Source organism: Gallus gallus, chromosome 1 (genome assembly GCF_016699485.2).
Source record: "Gallus gallus isolate bGalGal1 chromosome 1, bGalGal1.mat.broiler.GRCg7b, whole genome shotgun sequence".
NCBI classification, from domain to species: Eukaryota; Metazoa; Chordata; class Aves; order Galliformes; family Phasianidae; genus Gallus; species Gallus gallus.
Window position 1 is genome coordinate 179,329,572 of NC_052532.1, and position 15,941 is coordinate 179,345,512.

Consider the following 15,941-nt stretch of genomic DNA (forward strand, 5'->3'; position numbering starts at 1 on the left):
AAATGTTTGATGTCACCTTGAACAATCTTGCTGGCATTTTGCAGACATTTGCTGTCTCTGTGTGTGGCAACAGGACAGGGAACAGTGTTACCTGACTCAGGAGACCCCTGTGCAAAGTGAGGCTTTGCTTAGGTTGGGCCTTAAAGCCCACTTGCTGTCTGCTGGGCCAGTGGAGGGGTCTCCCCTCTCATGGAAAGGTGGCTGTGATGGCCTGGGGTCAGCTGGGCCCAACCAGACCATGGGAGCTGCACGCTTGAAGCTCTAGCACAGCTGCAGCCAGGAGAAGGGCAGTTTTCATTTTGCTTCTTATGAACAGCAAATTTCCAGCAGTAACGATTATGGGGGATATCTGGAGAAGGTGACCTGCAGAGGGTCGCACACTGGCAGGCACGGAACAAGACCCCGTTATTCATAACTTTTATGGTATTGAAAGGCAGTCTGGGGCTGTTTGGACAGCTGGGGCTGGGGGGCAGGAGTGGGGCAGCCCTGGGGCTCACACACCTGGACATGCTCAAGGAGACGCATTCCCCATTACCACGGCCGTTTCTCTCTCCCTTTCTATATAAAATACTTTCATACAGGCACAAGCACACAGGTACTTTTATGCACAGAATTCATTTTCATTTACGTTTTCTCTTTCAGTTTGCATTTAGTTGGCTTGCAAGTGGTGGACAGGACTCTTCCCACCTCCTGATGCCTTTATTTCTAATAAGAATGTTCTTCCCTCTAACGCAACCATACAAACAGCCTCTAAAGAGAGTGACCGCTAAGTCAAAGAGACAATAGATGGCTGCCAGAGATGGAGGGCTGTGTGAATGCAAAATTTTGTTTTTACAAAGAATAACAGGGACTTTTCCTTCTGTCATGTTTTCATTTATACTGAGCCACAGCTTTATTTGTAAGAAGGGGCAGCAAGTAATTTCCAGGCAGATATGCAGTAATTTCAAAATTGACTGTGTCCTTGCAATTACTCGGTTATATTTCTAATAAATACTTTTAGTATAAACCAAGAGAACAGAGGTGGCTCACTTATGAATGTGGGTTCGTGGTGTTCCCACAGATCTCTAGCTTTTCTCTTTTCCCCTGCAGAGTGAAAGACAGATGTAGTGTCGTGTCTTCCCTTCCCTGCTGGTAGAACAAACTGAAAATGCTGATCTATTTAAAGAAAAGTCCCAAATGGAACAAAATAAATATATAGCAAAACTTTCATCACCTTTAATAACTACAGAGAGGATTATGGAGGTTAATAAGGTCATACTTTGGAGTACCTGTTTATCCTGATCTCCATTTTTGGTCAGTTAACCACTGCAAATACTGATTAATTCAAGTGGGAAGAGCATGGCCTATTCTAATTGCAGGTGATTAGAAGAAGCATCAGGAGAAATGTAGGAAGCAGGAGGATATATGCTGTGCCTTCACAAGCCACACCTATAAGTAAGCCTGCTTTCGCTGTAGTTCAGAGCAATGCTTTCCCCTTCCCATGGGTGCCGGGATGCTGCTCACTGCAGATGGGCGTATGATTCTGGTGGCTTTCCAGCTTATCACCCTTTTGCTCAGGTAAGGAATGGACACATCTCAGCTAGGTGGGCTGCACCACATTCACTCTCCTGTAACTGAACACCGAGCACAACTCAGCCCACCTCTGCCTGGAGGAAGTGGGTGTTTTTTGAGAGGAGCCATGCTCCAGGAGGCCATGGTTCTGCAGAGGCAGTGTTGAGCAAAGCCACCCACAGTGTCCATGCTGGAGCACTCAGCTTGGTGGACCATGGAAAAACATGGGCATCACAGTGCTGATAAGGCTGTCAGCAGCTCAAGCCAGGACTGGTTGTGGTCTGCTCCTGACCAGCAGCTGACCCTGCCCATGGCTAGACCAAGGAGAGAGTGAGGGACAAGGAGCACAGAATCATAAAATCATAGGATCATAGAATGGCTTGTTTTGGAAGGAAACTCAAAGATCATCTAGTTCCAACCCCCTGCTATGGACATAGTTGCCACCTTCTAGGTCCTAACATCTAACCTAAGTCTCCCCTCTTAGATTAAAGACATTCCCCCTTGTCTAATCGCTATCAGATTATGTAAGAAGTTGGTTTCATTCCTGTATATATTCTCTCTTCAAGTACTGGAATGCCACAGTGAGGTCTCCCCAGAAACTTCTGATCTCCAAGCTGAATAAGCCCAACTCCCTCAACCTTTCTTCACAGGTGAAGTGCTCCAGCCCTCTGATTATCTTCCTGTCTCTCCTTTGGACTCGCTCCAAGAGTTCTGTGTCCTTGTGCACAGAGCCCCCAGATCTGGATGTGGTGCTTCAGGTGGGGCCTCATGAGGGAGAGTAGAGGGGGACAATCCCCTCTCTCTCCCTGCATCCTCTCTTGATGCAGCCCAGGATGGTGTTGGCTTTCCAGGATGGAAAGTATTCCTACTTGCAGCAAGGGCAGCAAAGCTTGCATGGCATTTAGGAAACATCTCTTGGCATTGCTGATGGTGCTCAGCAAGTATACAATTACTGGTTGGTGCCTGCACACTGTCACTGGGAAGCTGGTAATCCGTTACTTGAGTATAAACATCATTACAACATAAAGGGACACCATCAATCTACCCTTCCATGCAAAAATACACATCTGTGCAGAATGTCTGCTCAGTGAGACTGTTTCTTTCCAATGGCTTCTGAAATAGAGTCTTTGTGAAAATCCATGTTTCATGCTATAGCTGAGAAATGTGATGATGTGCTCATTCCTTGCCTTGGCCTAGGTGCTTCTCTGAGAGTGAGCTGGTTTGAGGCTGTCATGGTTTTGTGGGTCTGTGGGTCCCCCTGCCCTACTAGTCATGGAACCAGGCTAAACAGACCAGTAAACTGTTGGCAGAGGCAGAAACAACAGGAGGCAGCTCTTCGTGTATCTGGGGGAGTTCACTTTCTGCTGGCCTGCCTCCCCATACCACCTCAACATGTTGTCCTCATGGTCCTGGGAAGCTCACAGAAAGCAGAGTCCCATTTCCAGGGCAGCCCCTTGTTGCAGTGGGAGTGGGCAATGAGGAGGAGTAGCTAGTAGTTAGCTCGAATTATAGAATCGTAGAATCATTAAGGTTGAAAAAGACCGCTAAGACCATCCAGTCCAATCTATGCCTGTGACCACTCTAGACCGTGTCCCTCAGTGCCACATCTCTATGTTTCTTGGACACCTCCAGGAACAGTGACTCTACCACTTCCCTGGGCAGCCTGTGCCAGTGCTTCAACACTCTTTCTGAGAAGAAATTGCTCCTAATACACAACCTGAACCTCCTCTGGAAAATCTTCAGGCCATTCCCTCTCACCCTAATGCTGTTACCTGGGAGAAGAGGCTGACCCCCATCTCACCACAACCTCCTTTCAGGCAGTTGAGAGCAATAAGGTCTTCCCTGAGCTTCCTCTTCTCCTGACTGAGCAATCCCCATTCCCTCAGTTGCTCTCCATAACACTGGTGCTTCAGATGCTTCATCACCTTGGTAACAGTGCATGGTGGCTGCTGGTGGAAATACAATCCACCTCTTCTGAGGTAGAATTTACTTCAATACTTGCAGTACATCTGCTAGTGATGACATTACATATATATAGTATAGAAAATGCGCTTTAGTCTTCTGAATAGTTCCATTGCACACTGATCCGTGGACTGCACGATCAATTAATGCCAGTGGGGAAAGTTCACTCAGAATTTCCTTATTTCTTTACACTGCTACCAGATTTTCAGTAAAAAAACCTCTAGGCCTCCAGAAGCATGTCTGACCTTGAACTGTCACTGCTCCAAGGGACCCACCTAATCCTATAGAAGACATAAATTGTTAACATATTCTTTAAGATTTGGTTTTCACACAAGCTCTTCTTGTAGTAGATCACAGAATCAAAGAATCACGGAATCCTTAGAGTTGGAAGGGACTTTTAAAGGATATCTAGTCCAACTCCCATGCAATTAACAGGGACATGCACAGCTTGATCAGGTTGCCCAGGGCCTGATCCAGCCTCACCTTGAAGGTCTCCAGGGATGGGGCATCCAACGCATCTCTGGTAATCTGTTCCAGTGCCTCACCACTCTCACTGTAAAAGACTTTTCCCTTATATCCAACCAAAATCTGCCCTCTTTAAGCTTGAAACCATTTCCCTTTGTTCTATCACCACAAGCCCTTCTAAAGAATCCGTCCCCTCTTTCCTGTAGCTCCCCTTTAGATACTGCAAAGCTGCTCTCAGGTCACCTCGCAGCCTTCTCTCCAGGCTGAACAGCCCCAGCTCTCAGCCTGTCCTTGTAGGAGAGGTGTTCTTTCCCTTGGATCATTTTTGTGGCCATCCTCTGGATGCACTCCAACAGCTCCATGTCTCTCCTGTACTGAGGACTCCACATCTGGATGCAGTACTGCAGGCGAGGGCTCAAAAGCACAGAACAGAAGGGCAGGATCACTCTCTCTCCCTGCTGGCCATGCTGCTTTGGATGCAGCCTAGGATATAGTTGGCTTCCTGGGCTGTGAGGGCACACTGCTGCTCATGTCCAGCTTGCCATCTCAGAGAACACTGGCAGAGAATGACACAGAACACTGTGTGACCCCTTATCTGGCCATTCCTGCCTGGAGGACAGGGCATTTTCACCGTGTTGTAAGATAATAAAATTAAGCTCACCTTGGTTTAAGGCCTTGATCTTGAGATGGTTTGTGCCTTTTAATCAGCTCCAGGAAGCTACTTCTCTGGATATTAATACACTGGATATTAATATAGTATTAGTCAAAATTCTTCTAAATTACAGAATGTTTATGAGCTGGTTTTGCATGTTTTCTTTTAATAAAAAGGGTTTTTTTAAGTGTAAGATACTGGTCTAGCAGTGCTCTGCCTCTGACCCCAGTGAGGAAAGTGGAGTAACAGGGGTTTGGCCATTTCAACAGGTGTTTGCCAGGTGTCAAGCTTTCTACAAAAACAACTTTCTCAAAAGTTGTTTATTCTTTCTTCATTAAGTGAAGAGGCAGCTTGTCATCTCCCTGTCTTAGTGCACCAGGCACCATCACATCGTTCTTGGTAGAACTGAACATTTCAGATTAGGGTGGGTACAAGACAGCCCTCTAGCAGTGTGTGATTCTCTCCAAGAAATCTAACCCGTGACATGAACGATGAGCAACTTGAGCAGTGGCATAATGCCTAGAAAGAGTACAAGTTCAAAATTTCTATTGTTCCTCAGAAATCCTAACTGAATTACAAACGCAACAGTCTTTGCTTCTAGTCTTGGTTTAGCTTCAACACTGACCTTCACTGAAAAACAGGAGACCAGATGTACTAAGTGTGAATATAGAGCGCACTGTTCAGAGAAGAGCTGTGAGTTCGAAATCCTGTAATTTGCTTGATGCTGCAGTAAATTATTAGCCAACGTGCTTTGTTAAAGACCAATTAATCACTAAGAAAAATTAATCAAAAGCATTTTAAGCTTATATGCTAATTTTCAAATCCCAAATGGATTGTGCTATTCCAAAATAAGTATGTTGCTTAGCTGCAGAGCTGGCTGAACATGCTCAGGGAATGGTATGTGCTTTTTGAAGCCGTCTGCTATGAGTGTTTTAAAACTTTAAGATGAGGTTCTCAATAATTTTGGTAGACAAGAAGCAGTCACATTTCAAATTGTGATCATCTGTCTGAAGCTGAAAGCACTATGAGCATCCTAGGCAATAACAATTCCCCAAACTCATCAGTACTTTCCTTCCCAGAAAAGCCTTCTCAAAGAGCAGCAGCATACCTGTCACTGAGGCACAATTCTTACCTCTAGAAACAAGTCCAAAGCATCGTTATTTAGCCTTGATTTAATAAAATTGATTGGAATATTGGCAGTGGGATGCTGTACCTTGTCAGCCCAATCAGCATGAGGCCAGCGCTGGCTGAATGAGTAACAGCCCATGACAGATTGGTTTCCCTCCTTACAGCTTCCAAAGCTGTGTCTACTAACTACTTCTGGAAATTACATTCCATCAAATTTCTGTTCATCTCGTGTCTCATCCTGGACTACAAGTCTTCCTCAGTTTCTGTGGCTCATCTTTTGCTTCGTTTGACTATGCTGAGATCCATGAAGAAATAGTTCAAGGTTGCAAAGGATACCTTCCAAATACTCTGTCACTGCTGGAATATCACTAAGTATTAATGAAGCACAGAATCACAGAATATCCCAGGTTGGAAGGGACCCACAAGGATCATCGAGCTCAACCCCTGGTGCCACACAAAACCAGGGCTTGGGACTGCAATCCCATGGTCATAAGTTAGGCTATCAATTTCTAGGATTATTTTAAAAAATTGGTCCATAATCTTCAAACTAGCACTACCAAAGTGCCAGAGTATCTAACATACACTTTATACATTTGCAGATATGCAAAGCAATCATTCCCATAGCAAACCAGATCACCTCCACAACCCTCAGTAAGCATGAACCTGTCCAGCAGACTTTGGCCTTAAATATTTTGAGGGAGACTGGTATATTTGGTTAACGAACAGTGATACGGAGCCCTTTCCCGTTCAACTGCATTTGATGACTGCTTTTAGGTACATGGCCCCCTAGAAGTGTGGGTGCCCAACATGCTGTGTGGAATTGGGAGGAGGGGGCAGAGTGTGAGATCAGGATGGGGCCGGTGGAGGAAAGAACAGTGTCTGTATCTTGTCTCATTTTGGATCTCTGAAGAGCACAGGTTGCCTCAAGGTGTCCAGAGGCTGCCTTAGGCTTGGGCTAGTGGAGGCTTCTTACGTCTGCATGGCTACAGGCATACCAATATAGAGGTGGCTTTGTTATCTTGTTTTATTACGCTGGCTTTGGCAGCATTGTGATCTTTTTCCACCTGAAGAGACTTGAAGTCTCTATCGAGCTCAGTGACTGGCACACTGTAGATCAGCTGTATACTCAGAACTGAGTGGTCTCCTCTGCTCAGGCAGTGATTGCCTTACCCTTCCAACAGAGGTTAATTACAGAATCACAGAATCATTTGGGTTGGAAGGGACCCTTAAGGTCCACCTAGTCCTATTCCCCTGCCATGAACAGGAACACCTACAGCTCCATTAGGTGCTCAGAGCCCTGTCCAGCCTGACCGGGAGTGTCTCCAGGGATGGGGCACCCACCCCTTCTCTGGGCAACCTGGGCCAGTGCCTCACCACTCTTATTGTAAAAAAAACATTTTCTTATATCCAATCTAAATCTCCCCTCTTGTAGTCTGAAACCATTTCTCCTTGTCCTAGGGAGGATCAGTGAGGAACCAGAGAGGATTGTTTTCCTATGTTCTGGGGCATTTGGTTACTCGTATTCCTTTGGCTTCTACATAGGGCTGCTCAGCCATCTTGGTCTGCACTTCCCTCTGAATCAATGGACTATATGCAAGCAGTCTAGCTATCAGAAAAGACAAATCACTGCAAAATTGATGAATATGAGCCGTGAGTCAGACCCATTGATTTGATTTAGCCTGCTTATCACAGTGGCTGCTACTTTGGGTCTGACTTCAGAGGTGACTCACACTGTACTAGTACTTCCAAAAAACCTACCTTGAAAATATTTTGATAGGGCATCTCAAGTACTTTGCAGCATTTCTGGTAAAGCTATATCCTGTGAGTGACAGCTAACCTTTGCAAACACACTTCAGAGAAGACAGAGAGGAAAAGGATAAATCTGATTAATTTTGCCAGAGCTGAAATACATGACACTGGCTGGAACAAAAGCACTGCTCTACCTGAACCATCATAGTTCTCCTTGGGTGGACCTGTACTGTAGAAACACAGTCTTTCACAAGGCGAGCATTCTGACAGGTAACAAGCCCTTGATTAACATGAGCTACCTACATAATTAATCATAAGCCCCAAATTAAATGGCTGGGGAACTGATTCAGATCAGAAGCTGTGAAGGTTATAGGGGTTATGGGCACTGATCTGCAATGGAAATCATCTAATGCAGGTTGCTGGAAATCATCTTGTGTGGGATTGAACGTAGCACTTCTCAAGTCAAAACTGTTTCCAGGTGAAGATAAACTGAAATCTCATGATGATCCGCAAGAGAATTTAGCTGCAGCAATCAGAGAGTCAGAGAATCATAGAACAGTTCGGGTTGCAAGGGACCTGAAAGCCCACCCAGCTCCAACCCCCTGCCATGGGCTGGTTGCCACCCACCAGCTCAGGCTACCCAGGGCCCATCCAACCTGGCCTTGAACACCTCCAGGGATGGACGGGGCATCCACAGCTCTCTGGGCAGCTGTGCCAGTGCCTCATTGCCCTCTGAAGAAAAACGATGTCCCTGAAACAGCGCTGGCTGGTGTGCCATCAGCATCAGCATCTGATGCCCTTGGCTTTCAGCAATCATCATCATCGTCCCATTTTTTAATCCCAGACGTTTCACAGCTCCTTCAGCCAAAGGAAACCCCTGGAACCTGGGAATGGCTGATTGCAGGCAGCACATCTGAGGAGTACTACACCACTCACTGCGTTATGCACTGCGGGGCATGGCTGGCTGGCAGCTCGCTTGCCCTATTTCAGGGCAAGGTCTTCCTTTGCTAGTATGAGAATTTAATAAAGAAAATAGAACAGAATATCTGGTCTGGTAGTTGATAATCTGTTGGCCAGCCAGAGAACAATGAGGAGTTGGAAGTAGTTCAATAAATATATCTTACCACAGTGTGTCTGCGTGGCTGGAAAACTGTTTGTATTTTCCATAGCCATTTCCCTTGAGTGCCCCCAGCCTTCCAACATCTTGGTTGTTTAGGAATCATAACACGTGAGTTGCTTGGGTAACCAAAATCTACCCGACCACCTATATCCAGCTGCCTGGGAGACTCCACGTTCCAGAATGTGGATCAGTCCTAGAAAGAAATCTTGGCCAGGTACAGTGTGGCTTCACTGTCACAGGCTCCAGCAAGGTGCTTGCAGCAAGCTGAAACCTGTGTGCACAGTCTGTGTGTGCCACTACGTATGGAGGGGACTCATTGTGGTTTCTGGCCAGGGCGAGTCTATCGGACAGCAGAATTTCACATTTTACTCACCCAAAATGTACTTTTGTTACACACATAAAGAGGAAATAGCCTCTCTCCATTCTGTCCTTGCTATTCCAGACCGAGTGGAAGGGTTGGTGGATTTGTGCAAAGAGGGAACCTGGGAGGTGAGCTCTGGGTCAGCTGGCCTTCATGCATCCTGCAATGAGCAAACACAGCCCAGTTTAATGAGAGCTTCTCATTAACCACCTGTTTCTCCTTAAAACTAATGAACCATTTGATGTCATAAAAATCTTCTAAAAATAATGGGGCTCCTCGGGCCCCTAATATTTCTTCCTAATTTGAAGCCAGATGCTCCACAAATTGTTCTCACTGTCATATTTGTCTGCAAGCTCTCCTGGGGCACACTAACAACTAACATTAGAAGCCAGAGTGAGTTTCTAGTGCTTTGATTTTAATTTTGGTATCTTCTTTCTTGTGACTGAGAGATGAAACTGATATTCTTGAAAATATTTGGTAACTTTTGATGAGAATTACACGGTCCTCTGCTGCAGGCTTCAGGAGCAGTGTCCTTGGAGACACCAGAGTCTGGGCCAGGTCTAACCACAGGCTGTGTAGCATGGAATTAACTGTGCTCTGGAGGGAAGTAGGACACAGCCTAACAAGTTTCCTCCCCCTGGAAGATGCACATTTCCATTCCTGCTCAGGTGAACCCGCAGACAAACCTTGCTGTGCTGTTGCCCAGAACCTCCATTCATGTCTGTTTCAATGAGTGTGGGTTTTGCCCATCATCTTTGAGTGCTTTTCTGGACTCTGCCTGGGCCTCTAGTTCTCTATTGTAGGTCCTGATCTCCATGCTGTTGTCCAAGTACTTCCCTTCCCACATCCCTTTTTTTGGTAAGGAAATGCTGGACTCATTTGAGAGACCGGGAACACAGATTCTGTATTGTTTCAAAAGCCTTTGAAAAATCTCTCATGAAATAGGGAACCGAGTGCAGGTAAATTCTAGAGTACTACCTAAATCTCTGGACCCTTTGCCCAGGGAAGCTGTGGGTGCCCCATCCCTGGAGGCAGTAAAGGCCAGGTTGGATGGGGCCCTGGGCAGCCTGAGCTGGTGGAAGGCAGCCCTGCCCATGGTAGGGAGTTGGATGATCTTTAAGGTCTCTTCCAATACAAACCATTCTGGGATTCTATGAGTCTTCTTTCAGCTTCTGATCAGTGCTCAAAAATGAGACTTTCACAAAATCAGTGGGAAAATGCATTAACCATTGGGTTGAAGTCACTGGGGACTTATTTAAGATTTCATTGCAGCCACTGCCTTATGCAGCAAGATCAATAACAATCAGTACCTCTACATATAACTGATCCTACAGCATGGGTAGATGTATCACCTACAGTCAATGCATATTTTTATTAATTTATGCTGGATAACTGAAGCACAGCTGGATTTATGAAAAAGAAATTCTTATTTAGTTACTCAGTATAGGGCAGTGCAATGCTTGGTGGCACTTGCATTACATCTGTGTAACCTAGTTAATCTTATAATGTATATCCCTGGATACATCACACACCATGTTAGAAGTCTTGTATTACTGTTCTGCCTCAAAACTGATGTTTCATTACTAGTAGATTGAATGCTCAAATAAATTTGGCACCAAGATCTGGCATTTTTCCCTGGCAAACACAAAACATGAGACATCTTATAAATACAAAATCAAGTAGATGAATTTTATCCCAGGAACTTTTTAAAATCTCTGTAACCTTTCCTATCCGGAGCTGCTAGGCTATAAGGTGCAATGACCAGAAGGCTCCTGGGAGCAGATGGAATGAGCTGCTGCCCTGGTTCTGGATTGAACCACAGTGGTTTTCAGGACCACTCTCCTGGTTGCCCCGTCCTGAATGTTTTGAGCTGTAAATTCTGATTTGGTGATTGTATGGAAGGTTTCAGCCTGTCCCCTGAAGATACAGCACCAATACTCTTTTGCTCTCCCTGATCTGCAGAACAGATGTCTTCCTGGTCCCTCTTAATCTGATCGCTTGTGTTGTGCTACAGCTTTTGCATTTATGCCTACAACCATTTTTAGAAGTGTGATGAATCATTTGTCTTTGCCTGGAAATGTACTTAAGTCTTCCGGAGATTTGTCTCAAGTCCATCTTCTCCCTTCCAGTCCAAAAATCTGCATATGCCTCCTCTCTGCTTCTCAGCTGGAAAGCTTTACCGAGTTCAGCACTGAGCTACGCTAAGAGCTGCTGTAACGTGATGTTCTTTTGAAAATGATCATTTCCCCCACTTTCTCCAAAAAGACATGCAGAGATCAGGAAAAGTGTGATCTCCTTGCTCTGGGTGTTTGTGTTGTGGAGCTTATCAGCAGCATGGACTGAGGGCCTCTTGTAGCAGGTACTGTATGAGCACGGTGCAGATGGTGCTAATCCAAAGTGCTTACAATCTAATTGCTATGCCTGAGCACTCATTAGCGACTGGGCAATTTTTCCAGTCCGTGGTATGGGGCTGTAGGTAAGTCTGGCCAGCTGATCCCACTAAGCATACCAGCACTTACCTGCTCTGTTTGAGCACCTTCCTAATGGTATGCAGACGAGCCTTCCTAATGGTATGCAGATGAGCTGGAAGGATGCTCTCTCCTATTACTGCCCCTGGAAACATGCAAGCAGTGGTAGCAGTAAGTAACAAACAAACCTGTGTTCACCTAAAAGATAAGCTCTATGCCCAACTGGGGATGAAAATACGTTCCCAAGATTCACTTTCTATCCTTGTGTGGTTTCTTCCTGCTGTACAGGTTGCCCTGTTTATCTCTTGTTTTTCATACTCACAATTTCCTTTCTCTGAAAATATCTGTGAATAGTTAAATGGTGCTAATATATATCCACCAAGGGATGCTGTAAAGTTTTTAAATGGTGATTGGGTGTTTGGCAGGCAAGAGGCTCATTGCTCTGTCTTTCCATGATCTCACACATCACATAAGGGTGAACAAGGGATTTTCTAAACTGTGAAGTCCCAGTGCTGCTGTCATTTGGCAATGTTGGAAACTTACATTGAACAGCTCCTATTTTTATTGGAAATATTTCACTGCGGTAAAAGGGGGTTGAAAAACAAAATACCATCCATTTTCCCAGCCCCTGAGGTAGTATTCTGCCAGTCAGCGTTGAGTGGCTCTGGAGGATGCTATGGTTGGGGGAGTCTGCATTGCTGCTCTGGGTGTTGGAAATTCACCCCTAAATACAGGGTTTAGTTGGGATATGATTCATGCCTAGGCCTTATATTTTCCCATTTTACTGAGCTGAGGTCCATCCAGAAGGGACAGAAACTGCCACACTTCAATGCCTTTATCTAGGTAATTGAAGAAAAAAACCCAAAACATTAATAATATATAGAAATAAATAACCTCTCTGTGTTATATACAGCCCAGAAATGTCCCTCCACAGAAATCACCGTGTCCTTGCTGTAACCTGTGCTTCTGAGCACAAATAAAGCACTTAAGAACACACAGGGCTGATAAACAAGAAAACGTGATCTTTTCAGATGCTTTTTGGTTTTAGCTGCTTCCATGCAGAGTGAGTGATTTCTCTTCCTTCTCACCTATCCTAAAATACACTGGTGAGGAGTCAGGGCATGCTGTACTTCAGTGGTTGTGACTGGAACAGCCTTATGTTGATGCTGAGCGTATGTTTATGTTTATAATAATAAAACATGAGACTCATTCCCCACATTAGCTCCATGCATATAAAGCCAAAGGAATTACTCACTGTGCATAAGGTTAAATGCCCACATTTGTGCAGAAAGGGGACCTGCGCTTGCAGCCCAGAGCAGAGCAGGCTGAGGGGAGGCCTGATGGCGGCTGCAGCTCCTCACAGGGAGCGGAGGGGCAGCGCTGAGCTCTGCTCTGTGTGACAGCGACAGGGCCCGAGGGAACGGCATGGAGCTGCGTTAGGGGAGGGGCAGCTGGGGGTGAGGGAAAGGGTCTGCACCAGAGGGCGGTGGGCATGGAACAGCCTGCCCAGGGCAGTGGGCACGGCCCCGAGTGCCGGAGCTCAGGGAGTGTTTGGACTGCACTCTCAGACACAGGGTTTGGATTTTGGGTGGTGCTGTGTGGAGCCAGGGGTTGTGCTCAGGGATCCACGTTGGTCCATTCCAACTCAAGATATTCTATGATCAAGTGTTCCCACAGCACACAACATGTAGTATTGCTGCCATGTACCGCCAGGCCCCATGCTGAAAGGTTTCCAAGGAGATGTTACCTCAGGATGGTGACTCGTAGGAGTTTGAAAGCGTGCTCCATCTGACATGTTATTTAATATTGCCAGTACTAGAGCTTTGTGACACTACTCATATCTGGTCAAACTTAAGTCAAAGACCAATAAGTATCTTTGCATAGTGATGAGAGTTTGGGTGTTTATATGCTAAGTGATGTAAAAAAATGTGGGAGAAAGTACAGAATCCAACTTCAGTGCGGTTTAGGGTTAGAGAGGTGAAAGACTTCAGCTGAATCCCTGGTCTGTGGGGGACAGGACTGAGTCTGGAGATGGTCAGAAAAACCAGTGAGAGAAATCTGCTCTCCAAGAACTGGGGTCTGTCAGCAATGGAAATGTTCAGCTATGTATGCACTTTGCTCAGCACTCATTTTGAAGGAAGCATGGGGAAAATTATTGGCTTACTGTATAGGAAACTCACTTTTTTTGTTCTTTCTCAATGGTGACATCACACTGAAGAGTAATGAGAACAGAATATACAGGGGATATTGCCAGGTTAGAGAAGCAAACTCCTCTCTTGAGCCCATAGGAGAGAACAGTGGAGAAGCCATGCTCACCTTCTTGCTCAGGATGCTCACCCATTTTCCTGCCTGTATTCATTCTCCACAAAACACAGATGGCTATATTTTGTTGAGTAGCATGGCAGTATAAGGTCCTTAATTTGGTCTGTATTTTGACGCCATGCCCTTAGAAATTACCAACGAGCACTCAGAAACCTGTTGATTGTCCTTTACCTCCCTTAAGAGCAGCTTGGCACAGAAGAGGTAATCAGCTACATTTGTTGCCAGAGTTATTTAATTTTAAATCTTCCTAATTGTAAGGATAATGAGAGAATTTTGAGACAAGGTTAGGGAAGCATCCACCTGGGATGGTGTGGATGTCGCACAGTCCATCTTGTCCAGATGCTATCTCCCAGGTTTCTTCCCAGCCCTGTGCCTTTATGCCTCCTGGTTCAGTGTGGCTGCTGACCCAGCTCAGCTTCAGACACAGCACATGAATTTCCAGCAGTGCTCCACAAGACTTTGATTGAAGAGGAAGAAGGAGGCTCTCCAGGTGGTAGGACTTTAAAAGCAAATATAATCTTGCATCGTAAATGACAGTGCTGAATCTGTTCATCTGTGCCAAAATCACTCATATGTCACTCCACTGACTTTGATTTTACTCTTGTTTCATGGAGGAAGAAACGCAGAGTGGGGCTGGATCATAGACCGTGATTTCAGGATTAGGCTGCCTCTAGGAAAGTGCTTAGGCTGCATGCTTGTGGCTTCCAGCCCATGGAGAGGCTCTCGTGAATTACAGTCACTCTGCAACTAGTGATGTAGGTCAGACCTGATAAATTTTCTCATTGAATGAGTGGACAAGGGTGAAACAGTGGGCACGGTTCATCCAGATGCCAGGGGTGTATTTAACACCACATCACACAACAGATTGATTTGAAAGGTCAGAAAGCACAGCATAGAATAGGCAGAAAAATGCTGAAAAGGATTTAGAAATGGCTTACAGAGAAAAGGTGGTACTATCTACAGGGAAATTTTTAAGTACCTTTATTTCTGGAGCCCTTGTTTTGTTGTCATCCCCCCTGAAGAAGGTACAGGGAAAATAGTGAAGGAGAAGGGTGGGAAAAGGTGCCAGCCCAGAGCCACGGTGCCTTCACACAGAGCCTGAGCCACTGGCAGTCCACGTCAGCTGCTGGCTTGACACAGACAGCGGGAGAGGTTTGTGAGCAGAGCACTCAGTCTGTGTCTGGAGGAACCCAGGGTTCCTGCCTGTGTGCCAGGGCAAAGAGAAGAACCGAGGTTTTTCCCTTGGCTCCTGCATCTCTCTTGGGTTCCCTGCTGTTTGCAGAAGGTATTTAAGCCATTGGTTTCAATCCATCCGATAAATAATTACTCCTTCCAAAGAGGTAGCTTCCTTCCACAGGTAGCTTCCCTTTGCTAGCTGGGTGGCTAGGTCAAGTAATGCTGAAGCCACAGTGCAGGACAGCTTGGAAAGACCCTATGGAAGGAACATCACAGCTCCAACTCCTTTATGTGAGAGATGGCAGAATTGGGATAATGTGCCACTCCACACATACCTGGGCTGTTGCCCTCTTTGAGGGCACTTCTGAGACCTTCTTGGTTTGAATAAAAAACACAGGCCAAAATGTGCAAATATGGGCTCCCTAGCAGAGCTATCTGGCCTCATTATTATCTTTCCCAACACCACTTTCAGAGAAACTTCTGATATGGTAATTAGTAGGCCTAATGTAGCTATGACAACATTGCTTTTGGAACCTTAGGCCTTTTTCTCGTTTCTTCCTGGTTTTTAGATATAGCACATTTTCTTTTTTCAGCTCTACACCAAGTAACATCAAGCTGCAATGAGAGAGAGTAATTCAAAAAATAACTTAAAACAGCCGAGGGTTATAAAAATAACTGGTCCTGTGGGTAGCATCCAAAAGACTTTCCATCATGATGAGTGATTAGAAGGCTCGTTTAATTGTCTGTATGCAAATTGTGTGTCACTAATTCCTGACACTCAGAAATCTTTAGGTTTTAACATTAAGAGGTTCACATCAATTTATTTGCCTTTTGGCTGATCTGGGGACTTCCACTCTGCAGGCTCTATTGTTTCAATGTAGATTTTTTTTTCCCAAAAACTTGAGAAAAAGGGATTTTTTTTGAATGATTTTTTTTTAAAAAAACAAGCTATGAATACCTTGTGCTAACCGGATTTCAAGAACTGTG

General features: G+C 45.3%; 1 long non-coding RNA gene across 1 annotated transcript; it reads right to left on the reverse strand.

Moving 5' to 3' along the window:
- Positions 1–8,137: 8,137 nt before the first annotated feature.
- Positions 8,138–12,830, reverse strand: LOC124417157. The gene is made up of 3 exons (XR_006931303.1): positions 12,712–12,830; positions 11,508–11,601; positions 8,138–9,148 (listed from the first exon to the last, which is right to left on the reverse strand). It is a non-coding gene; the product is annotated as an uncharacterized LOC124417157 (long non-coding RNA).
- Between the last annotated feature and the right edge of the window lie 3,111 nt (positions 12,831–15,941).